This window comes from Micromesistius poutassou, assembly GCF_964030765.1.
Source record: "Micromesistius poutassou genome assembly, chromosome: 4".
In the NCBI taxonomy this organism is placed as follows: Eukaryota; Metazoa; Chordata; class Actinopteri; order Gadiformes; family Gadidae; genus Micromesistius; species Micromesistius poutassou.
In genome coordinates this window covers 19,031,530-19,042,035 of record NC_140274.1, presented here as the reverse complement: position 1 = coordinate 19,042,035, position 10,506 = coordinate 19,031,530, and the positions used below count along the sequence as shown (strand labels likewise).

At 42.4% G+C, this 10,506-nt stretch overlaps 1 long non-coding RNA gene across 1 annotated transcript; it reads left to right on the top strand.

Annotated features, from left to right (window-relative positions):
* The first annotated feature begins 185 nt into the window (after positions 1-185).
* LOC311341904 lies at positions 186-3,349 on the top strand. Its single transcript, XR_014633368.1, has 2 exons — positions 186-315; positions 1,055-3,349. It is a non-coding gene; the product is annotated as an uncharacterized lncRNA (long non-coding RNA).
* Positions 3,350-10,506: the final 7,157 nt, after the last annotated feature.

The following is a 10,506-nucleotide window of genomic DNA, read 5'->3' as shown; positions in this document are numbered from 1 at the left end:
CCTCTATGACCTCTATGACCTCTATGACCTCTATGACCTCTGTGTCCTCTGTGACCTCTATGACCTCTATGACCTCGGTGACCTCTATGACCTCTATGACCTCGGTGACCTCTATGACCTCTGTGACCTCGGTGACCTCTGATAATATATGTCCAGGTACCATATTCTGTGTGCCCTGTGTGCAGTGACGGAGGTGGACAACACGCTGGCCAGCATCATGGTGCCGGTGGTGGGGACGCTGCTGGGGAGTCTGCTGCTCTTCATGGTGGCCAAGGCCCTGGTGGTGAACTTCATGCCAAAGAAAGAAGACAAGAAGTAAGAATGAGCCTCCTCTTTTAAACAGAGCTACATTTAAACCGATTTCATCGAAACAAATTATTTATGGTTTATTAAATGTATGGCCACGAATGTGTTATGTGTTGTATGCTAGTTGTTTGTTCATTTATTGGGAGTATATGAAATGATATTTGTCTTCAAATGTATAAAATACAGTGTACATTATTAGCATCAGGTCTGAGCCATTAGATTACTGAGTGAGGTTCAAATCAACGATCGTTTCATTTTAATCTCGAGACCATTCTGAAAGCTCCTGCAGTTCTAGCTGGTGTATTTCTTTAAATGTCTCCATCTCTCCCTGTCTGCTTTAGTTAGCTTCTCTAAACATCTCATCAGCCAAAATGTTCATCTCTCCATCCCTCCCCCTCCCATGCATCCTATCATTCATCCCTTCATCCATCTATCTAACTCTCCCTCGTTCATCCATCTATCTCTCCATCCATTCACCCGTTCATCCATCAATCTATCTCTCCATCCATTCACCCGTTCATCCATCCTATAATTCATCCCTTTATCCATCTATCTATCTCTCCATCCTATCATTCATCCCTTCATCCATCTATCTATCTCTCCCTCCGTTCATCTATCTATCTCTCCCTCCGTTCATCTATCTATCTCTCCCTCCATTCACCCGTTCATCCCTCTATTATCTCTCCATCCGTTCATCCATCTATCTATCTCTCCATCCATTCACCCGTTCATCCTGTGTCTCCCTCAGTAGGGACTGCCTGGTGAGCTCCACGGTGGTGGACGCCACAGAGGAGGGCCGGTCGGGGGCCAAAGGCTCCAAGGGGAAGGCCTGAAGGGCCCTGCTGCAGGCTCCCATCATACAGATCCATGTGCACATCCAGAGCGCCGCTTACCAACGGACCGCTTCACGTACTCCTAGGAAATGAGGACTTTAGGGTTTTTACGTTTTCAGATCCGCCTCCACTGTGCAGAATAGCCGACACTTGTATTCTCAAACTCAACCTTTTTTTATTTGAAAACGTCTTTCATACAGAAAACCTTTTTTTACAACGGACCTTAAAATGGAGAATTAAAGTTATTTCGAACTATGCTCTAATTCGAACATGATAGAATATAATAACATTATATATAAATATGTATTATTATATTTAATATAAGTTTGCAAATATTGAGTTTAAATTGTGGTCCGATCAAAAGAGCCCAATGACCCATCAAACAGTGGTCACTCTGGAAACAGGACTAACCAATCGACTGCCAGAACTAATCTACTGCCGCGGTGTCCGCGATGGCTCAGCACACGCCTCCTGCCAGCGCCTCCACACTCGACCACAACACGTTTCCTATCGCAGAAACAACGTTTACAATAATGGCTGCCAAGCTAAGTTTTTACTTCCAATTAATATTTGATGGTTGATGCACGCAGAAAAAACTGCAGGTAATATAGCATTGGATGAAATCATCTGCTGAGTTTAATAATCTAAACCTGAACCTAAACACTGCCATAGGTCAGAGGACCTGTTCCTCTAGGGAACTCACGCCGGCTCCTGGTTTTGGGTCCTAGTTCTGTGTCCTGGTTCTGGGTCCTGGTTTTAACCCAGAGAGGCCCAGTCCTACTGGGTCTCCCCTCCACTGCCCGCAGAGCCCTTCATGGGTCTACGTTTAGAGGGGTCCTGATGAGTGACCCACCAGATCCACACGGTTCTGCTGGGTTCCTGGTCTCCCCACACACACCCTACTGCATCGTTAGGGTTGTTATTAAGTACTTGATTAACAGTCTGTCTGTCTGCTTTTTTAAAGAGGCTAAGAAGAGATTCAGAATTGTTTAAGTCAATGCACACATTAAAAAGATTATGAATTTATCGAAAGGTGTAAGAGAACACAAATATACAACAAAGTTATGAAGCTGTATTATGTAAAAAAAAAAAAAAAGACATTTTATGCAGATTGTTCCTATTTTGCACCGCTTCACCGGGGCCTTGTGGTGAAGAAACTACAAAACGAATGTTTTCATACACACCTTCTGAATAATATTCAGAATCTATTATCATCTTAATATTCAGAATCAACGACTTCATTCATGCAGACTAGGGTTGATAATAAGAATAAGAATAAGAATAAATCATAATAATAATAATAGTCTGAGCATTGACAAATGATCACAAATGGGAACTTCTGTCTATGTTTTGGGCAAGGTTGGTATGGTCAGTAAAAGCCTCGGGGATGTGATGGTTTGAGCTAATATACTCAAAAGATAATCGTATAGCCTCCACAAGCATCTACGCCAAGTGTGATACTAAAATGCATCTAACATTGTGTGATAAAAAAACGTTTTGCCCAGACATTATAATGAGCTATAGATCAAATAAACAGTATAACATACATACTGTAATGCTTTTAGAGCAATTCTTACTATGCTAAATGTAAAATGTTGTGAGTAACTCATCCACCATCATTTGCCTTGTTAGAAGTTGCTTCACTTTTGGTTTTGGTTCATGTGTGATTGTCAGATGTCATGTTGTGTTATCATGTTGTGTTATCTTGTCACACTGCTGCTCACTCCACACCGGAGTATATATTCTTTCAGTAGAAGCAATAAGCCCAGTCTCCTGATTATGCAATAACCTGTTCATTGCACTTTATCTAGAATGTCGCTCGCTGCTGCTGAGGTCCACTACTCTCTGTCCTATGCAGATGACCGTCTGGTACCACTGCATCTCTGTTGTATAAACGCATTCACCTTGTGGTGTGACACATAGCTCTAAACCATGTGTAAACCAGGCAGGGACAAGTCAATGAATAACAGAAAAAAAAGGTTTTACAAAGTCGGTCTTCCACTTCTAACTGTCTGCTGAAGCCGTTGTCTGTTGAAATGCATTCTGTTATTTCCCCCTAAAGTGAAACTGTTGGTGAATGAAACCACTCTGTTGTTGCGTGGTCCTGGGCAGACTATGTGCCGAGCAAGTTGAAATCTATGATCCCAAGAGACATTTTGCAGTCAAGCTTTCCACGAGAATAAATCAGCTGCATTACTATAACCCATCAACATACTTTGGTCTTTTTTTAACATCAAGCTCGCCATCTCCAGCCTTTTCCCCTGCGTGTGTGCATTGACACTCCAATCGGCTTCACCAGTAGTGAACACTGGCTTTTTAGGAGTCCCTACATCTTATACACAATCAACGTTGTTTCTTATCCATCTGCGATGAGATTAGAACAGTTTCTTCTGACAGCTGCATACAAACCAGAGATACAAGCAGAACACCTGCCCCCTGGTGGCTCTGCCCAGTAAAACACTTCCCTGGTGGCAGCAGATGGAACTCTGCCCTGTTCTGAAGCCGCCCACCCCCCCCCCACCCCCCTAAAAAAAACTATAAGTTATCCATCACATTGTCTTGCATTTAGACTACCACTACCACTACCACTACAGAAAATAAGTGTCAGTCTGTGTGTGTGTGTGTGTGTGTGTGTGCCTTTAGATTAGTGTTCTAGTCCTGTTTCCATGTGTAGAGCAGCTCACTGCCAAACAGAGTGATGACACGGGTGACCCCCCCCCGACCTTCCTAAGACTCAAAGGTCGGAGAAACACTGAAACATAAGCAGCCCTCACCGCCAGAACCCTGAGACTAACCCGGTTAAAACCCGGCAGCTAAAATGTATATGCACTCTATGATATTGTCACAAATTATGTATTGTTTCACAACATGGTCACATGCAGGTATTTCTCAGCTAAAACCACTACAGTCTCTGTACAAACATCAAAACACTTACACTTACAAATAAATACAACATGCTCAGCTGGGATAACATGATAAAATATGCAAATATGTGTTTAATGTACAAAGTCATCAACAATCTGACATCCCCTCCACTCAAAAAATTGGTACAAGTTTGAACATCTGCATACCACTCAACAAGAGGTGCAGCAAGAGGGGACTGCATCATCCCACTCAGGAAAAGTCAGTTTGGTCAATCCACATTCTCACAAAAAAGCAGCACAAGAATGGAACACCATTCCAGCTCACATTAGGGAATTGCACTCACATTCGTCTTTTAAATTCCACCTGAAAAAATGGTTCATACACAATCAGATATGTGAACATTTAGGCTCAGTGATTATATCACACTTAGTGCGTGACTTCCCTTGTTGCCACCTGCTTCCATTTTGCCACCTTGCTGTGTGTGTGTGTGTGTGTGTGTGTGTGTGTGTGTGTGTGTGTGTGTGTGTGTGTGTTTGTGTGTGTGTGTGGTGGGGGGGGGGGGGGGGGGGGGGTATTAATCCATTGTCTTCATTGTGATAATTCTGTTTTCTATTTTAACATTGTACATGTATTGTAGTTTACTTTTAGGTTGACTTAGAACAACTGTCCAGGGACAACAGATGGAAAATAGCCTTCTGGCTAACTCTGGTGCATTTACAGAAATGTTTAATTAATGTACACTGTCCCTGTTAAAATAAACCAATAAATAAAATAAATAAAATAAACCAGGTAACAGAAGCCCTGAGACTAACCCGGTTAAACCAGGTAACAGAAGCCCTGAGACTAACCCGGTTAAACCAGGTAACAGAAGCCCTGAGACTAACCTAAATGAATACATCTTGGAAGTGAGGAAGCGAAGTGCAGTCTATCGATTCATGACATTTCCCACTAGATGGCACCAGAGTAGTAGTGTATCACAATGCTATATAATAATATGAGCTATTAAAGGGAAATGAACCCAAAAATTGGTTGGTTGCAATCTGAAAACCTAATATTGAAATGATCGCTTTCACTCAAATGATCAGCCTCAGTATATGCTGCATGCATATATATATATATATATATATATATAATATATATATATATATATATATGTGTGTAACCGGCCTCATTCAAACAGCCTCCATCATGTGACGACGGAGAAGTAGGACACAGGGTTGATCTCCACTCAAGCACTTTTATTTTCTCGGTGACCCACAGTGACCCACCTGTGTCACACAGAAACAGTAGGGGGCACAGCCGCCGTCAGATACACTTGTGGGAACCAATTATCCGGTTGACAACAGACCACCGGACGTATTAATAATATAAACGTTTATAAAATCTCAATAGAAAACACAGAAATAAAACATACAAAGAAACCTCCAATGGGAAATGTACATACAGTGACCCACCTGTGTCACACAGAAACAGTAGGGGGCACAGCCGCCGTCAGATACACTTGTGGGAACCTGAACACAACGTGGTCGGATGAGATATATCAACGGCATCCCACACATCGGCTGACACTACCCCCCACCCTCGCGACTCACCAATTATCCGGTTGACAACAGACAACCGGACGTTGCGTCAACCGGCGTTACAGACACAGCGCGAACTCCCAAGACTTTTCAAAATAAAAACAAACACCACAACGGGTAATACAATAAAACTAAACCAATAAATGAATTGGGGCGGAATCTATAATACAACATACAACACTTGTTACACATATATATATATATATAATTTTTATTTTATGCATAAGCAGTAGAGAAAAGGTTTGGGGGATTTGCCAGATACGTTTGGACTGGGATAGGGGCACGACTGCAGTTCACAGCCTGGATGTTGGGCCGATAGACCGTGGGAGACTTCCACTGGGAACACTCCGCTAGGAGAAGCGGTGTGTGGGAAGACGGACATGGCTCATTTGTTCCTGTTGTGGGCAGGAACACCCTGTCAGCATGTTGTGCTGTAAACTGCCAAAACGTACAAGAATAAACCTGTAATGACTGCTCAAATGAACTAACCTGATTACTAACTAACTAACCTGGTTTCTAACTAACCTGTTTACTAACTAACCTGGCTTTCTGAAGCTTTAAGTCCTTTTGAGAGCATGTCAATGGCCAGCTACTAGAACCCGGTCAGGTCCCTCTGGGTGTGGTTGGTCGCTACTGTCCGTACGTGCATCAGGGTGACCAGATCCCGACCAAACGCAGGGTTGCCAACTTTGGAGTCTCTGTGAAATCTTATGATGCTTACATTATAGCAGGCGCGCGTGGAGTTGTTTTCGTCCGGAGGTGCCGGCAGGCGTAAATGGCCAGCCATGTATGGAGGTGTGTGCCGGAGAGACTTGTCTCTCTGGACGACTTGTCTGGGCTCCCGTCTCGTCCTTCACGTGCTGCGCTCGCATGTTTGGACTGGGATAGGGGCACGACTGTAGCCAGGCTAGCGCCGCCTACTGGTTCCGGCAAATTTAATTTGCCTCAACCATATAGTCAGGGAACTAGCAATGCGTTTCGGTTTGCTCCGTCCGCCAGAGCGGACGGACCAATCAGCGAGCAGATGTGGCGATGACGGGCGATGACGTCGAACTGAAGCGCCCAAACTGAAATACCGGTGTAGTTTCCAAGCTGCGGTAAACAGTTGACGAGATGGATGTCGGCGAAGCTATACGCTCTGTGCTTGAAACTATTCCGGATATTGAAGACTTAAAGCCAGAACAAGAAGCATGTTTGACGAATTTTTTGGAGGGCAAAGACGTTTTTGGACTTCTTCCTACCGGGTTTGGGAAAAGTTTAATTTACCAGCTGGCCCCGTTAGTGGCGAAGACATTATGCAAGCCAAACGCTAATGCTAACCCTATTGTCATCGTTGTGTCCCCCCTGCTTGCCCTGATAGAAGACCAGATTAAGGAGGCAGGGATACTGGGTGTAACAGCAGGCCAGCTTGGCGTTAGTGATGACCAGGACATAATAAACGGAAATAAATAAACGCATAGCATACGTCACCGCCAAGCAGCAGCGATTAGTCGAAGCAAACGGAAGCAACCGCCTCCCGGAAGCAAACGAATCTCTACGGCTCGTGTTCAGACGCTATATGAAATGTAATGAAGTAAGCGGCTGATGCATCAGGCTAGCACGACTGCAGTTCACAGCCTGGATGTTGGGCAGATAGACCGTGGGAGACTTCCGCTGGGAACACCCCGCTAGGAGAAGCGGTGTGTGGGAAGACGCAAGACGGACATGGCTCTTTCCTGCTGTGGGCAGGAACACGCTGTCAGCATGTTGTGCTGTAAACTGCCAAAAGGTACAAAAATAAACCTATATAGAACACTAGGGCCGTTTCTCAATACCAATGAATATAAATTAAAAGATATGCATGTTGTGTGTATAAGCTATACACACAACGTTTTATATGTAGGGTACAGATGTGCGTGCCTAACTGCCTATGTAGTTGGAGAGAAGGCTATTGATATAATAATTACGAATGAGCGAGAAATGACACAGATAAGAATAGAAACACACACACACACACACACACGATCGGATGGATCCGACCACGATTTTTGTTGCGATGGGTTTCCTCTATCAGCGACTTATACGATATAAAAAAATTATATGAAACAAAACCCCAGCCTCTTTCATTTTAAAATAGTATGTCAATATTTTGAATAAATAGGGCCAATAAAATGGGCCATCAGGTAAAATGGGCCATTTAAGGTTATGGGGTTCCAGCCCCTCTGGAATTTAGAGCCAATGACTGCAAAGGATTCCAACTGTTGACAAAACTGTGCTTGACAAGTAACAGGTGATTTGATTGGTTTATGGTTGCTTTGGTGAGCGGGGCAAAAATTCAAATCCAGACTGCTCCAGAAAGCTGCATGGTAAGTAACCTGGCATACCAAATCGAACTAAACTATTATAAGGATGTTAAATCTATTAAAAACAAACATGCACATAAAAAACTATGCATAATATCTGTCTTGATGGCATCCATCAGAAATAATGCTGTTAGTTTGGTATATGAACATTTTTACATTTTATATTTTTTTTATTTACCTTAACCATGGCCCTGTGTTAGATTATTTTCTAAAGTGGTGCAAAAATTCCTTTTTAAGTTTAAATGTTACTAAAACGAAGGACATGTGCATTGATTTCAGACGCCATGTCCCTGCTACTGGCAGCACTGTCATTGATGGCCAAGAGGTGGAGTCTGTACTCAGGTACAAATACCTTGGTTCCATCATTGACAACAAGCTTGCATTTGGTGTAAACACTGACAGGATTTGCAAAAAGAGTCAGCAGCGACTTTTCTGCCTAAGAAAACTTGCAAAATTTGGTATTGACAAAACTCTGATGACCCTTTTTTACAAGTCCTATATTGAGTCAGTTTTGATATTTTCTTGTATATGTTGGTTTGGAGGTCTGAATGTCACCCACAAGAATGCCTTAAATAGAGTTGTGAACATAGGCAGCAAAATTATTGGTGCGCAGCAGAACAATCTCTCTGTCCTTTACAACAGGCAGGTGGTGAAGAAGGCAAATTCGATCTTGTCTGATCATTCTCACCCCCTTCATCAACACTTTCAGCTCCTCCCCTCTGGCACCCGCTTTAGTTTCCCCCTAGTCAGAACCAACAGATACAAATACTCATTCACCCCCACAGCTATCACCCTCCTAAATGCGGGGAAAATGAGGTAGTCACGCAGTCACTTTGTTTTGCACTTTTATTTATTTATTTATTATGGTTATGTCCATGTATTTTTAGACTTTGATCGATTGTTGTTTTATGTATTTCTTCTGGATTTTTATAGTGGCTTGTTGCTTTTTCACCTGCCATCATTGTTGTAGTGCTGTGTTCCTTGTCTCTTTGTCTTTCCATGTCCTTGTTGCCTGTCATGTATCTTAAATGTTGAAGCAGCTGCTGCAAAACACTTGCCCGTTTCGGGACAATAAAGGAATTTACTTACTTACTTACTTACTTAACCCACTGAGATAAAATGGGCCACATGGTTTCAGCTAAAATGGGCCATCCTCTGTGTCAATCACAAACACACATACACATATGTGCATGACATTTGGTTCAACTAAAACATGTATGTTGATTGTCATGTGAAATTAGCACAACTCAAACTAGGCTAGCTTCCTATGTAGTGAACTACTTTTGCTGTGTTTGTGTAAATTAGTTTGTTACATATGACTGGGTGGTAGCTTTTAGTAAAGCTTTATTTGTGGCAGAGTAGCCTAACTGATAGCTTAGTTCATGTATGTATGCACATGTGTGTGACTGTGTGTGTGTGAGGGTGTGTGTGTGTGTGTGTGTGTGTGTGTACGTACGTGCATACACACACCCACACACATACACACGCACCCACACACTCGCACACCGACCGACAGACGCACAGGTCGCACACACACGCACACGCATGTGCACACAAACACACACACACACACACACACCATGACCCCCCCACCAATAATAATGGTGGTAGATATTTTATTTACAGTGAGTATGGCAAACAAGAAGAAAGTGAGTGGAGAGGAGAGGGGGAGAAGGAAAGAGAGTAGGAATGCAGAGGAAATGAGAGGAGACAGAAAGTGAGAAAATAGAGGAGGAGCAAGGACCGGAGACGATGCAAAGATAAAACGGAGGAAAAGGAAGGCCAAACCACACTGCATGAAAAGCGGGATTCCCGTCAAAAAACAGCACCGGAAATTGTCGCAGAAGTTCAGGTTTCGTCCCCCATGGCCCCCCTCCCCCTAATTGTAGGGGAAGCTTTAACATGTAAATGCAGATTCTGTGAGCTATACACATGCAAATTAGCTATACAAAGGTATTAACTTCACTTTAAGAAAATCTCTGGTATAAATAGATTAGGCTCAGTATAGCCTAATTATACTCTTACATTTTAACTTAAATTGATTTATTTAATGAAAGTATGCTAGATTAATTACTGAATACACTACAGTTCATAAGTTTAAGTCACCTGCTCATTTCAGCATTAAACTCACAATCATGCATCAACATTTTAAAGTTTTTTTTTGTTGTTATATTTGCAACATGGGCTTACAAATTATAATTACATATATCCCATCTTAAAATACTGCTTTCAGAAACTCAAAAACAGATTTGCACTGTGAGAAATGTAAAATGTAAATTACATTATATGAGAATGATGGAAACATCCACATCAATATCTTGAAGACATGTACAGCTTTGCAAAAAAACATGTGAAGGCCATGCATACAGGCCACTTGCAACAATCTTTTAAATATTTTCTTCTCTATTACTCACAACATAGGTTTAAAAACGATTAATTGATCCCAATTCAGAACACTGCTTTCAGTAACTCATTTAAACATATTTGCACTGGGAGGAAATGCCCAAAACTGAATAAAGTGCAAAACAAATCGGTAGTAATGATTACGCTGCCGCATTGTAGCGCATTGCAAGTGTGCCA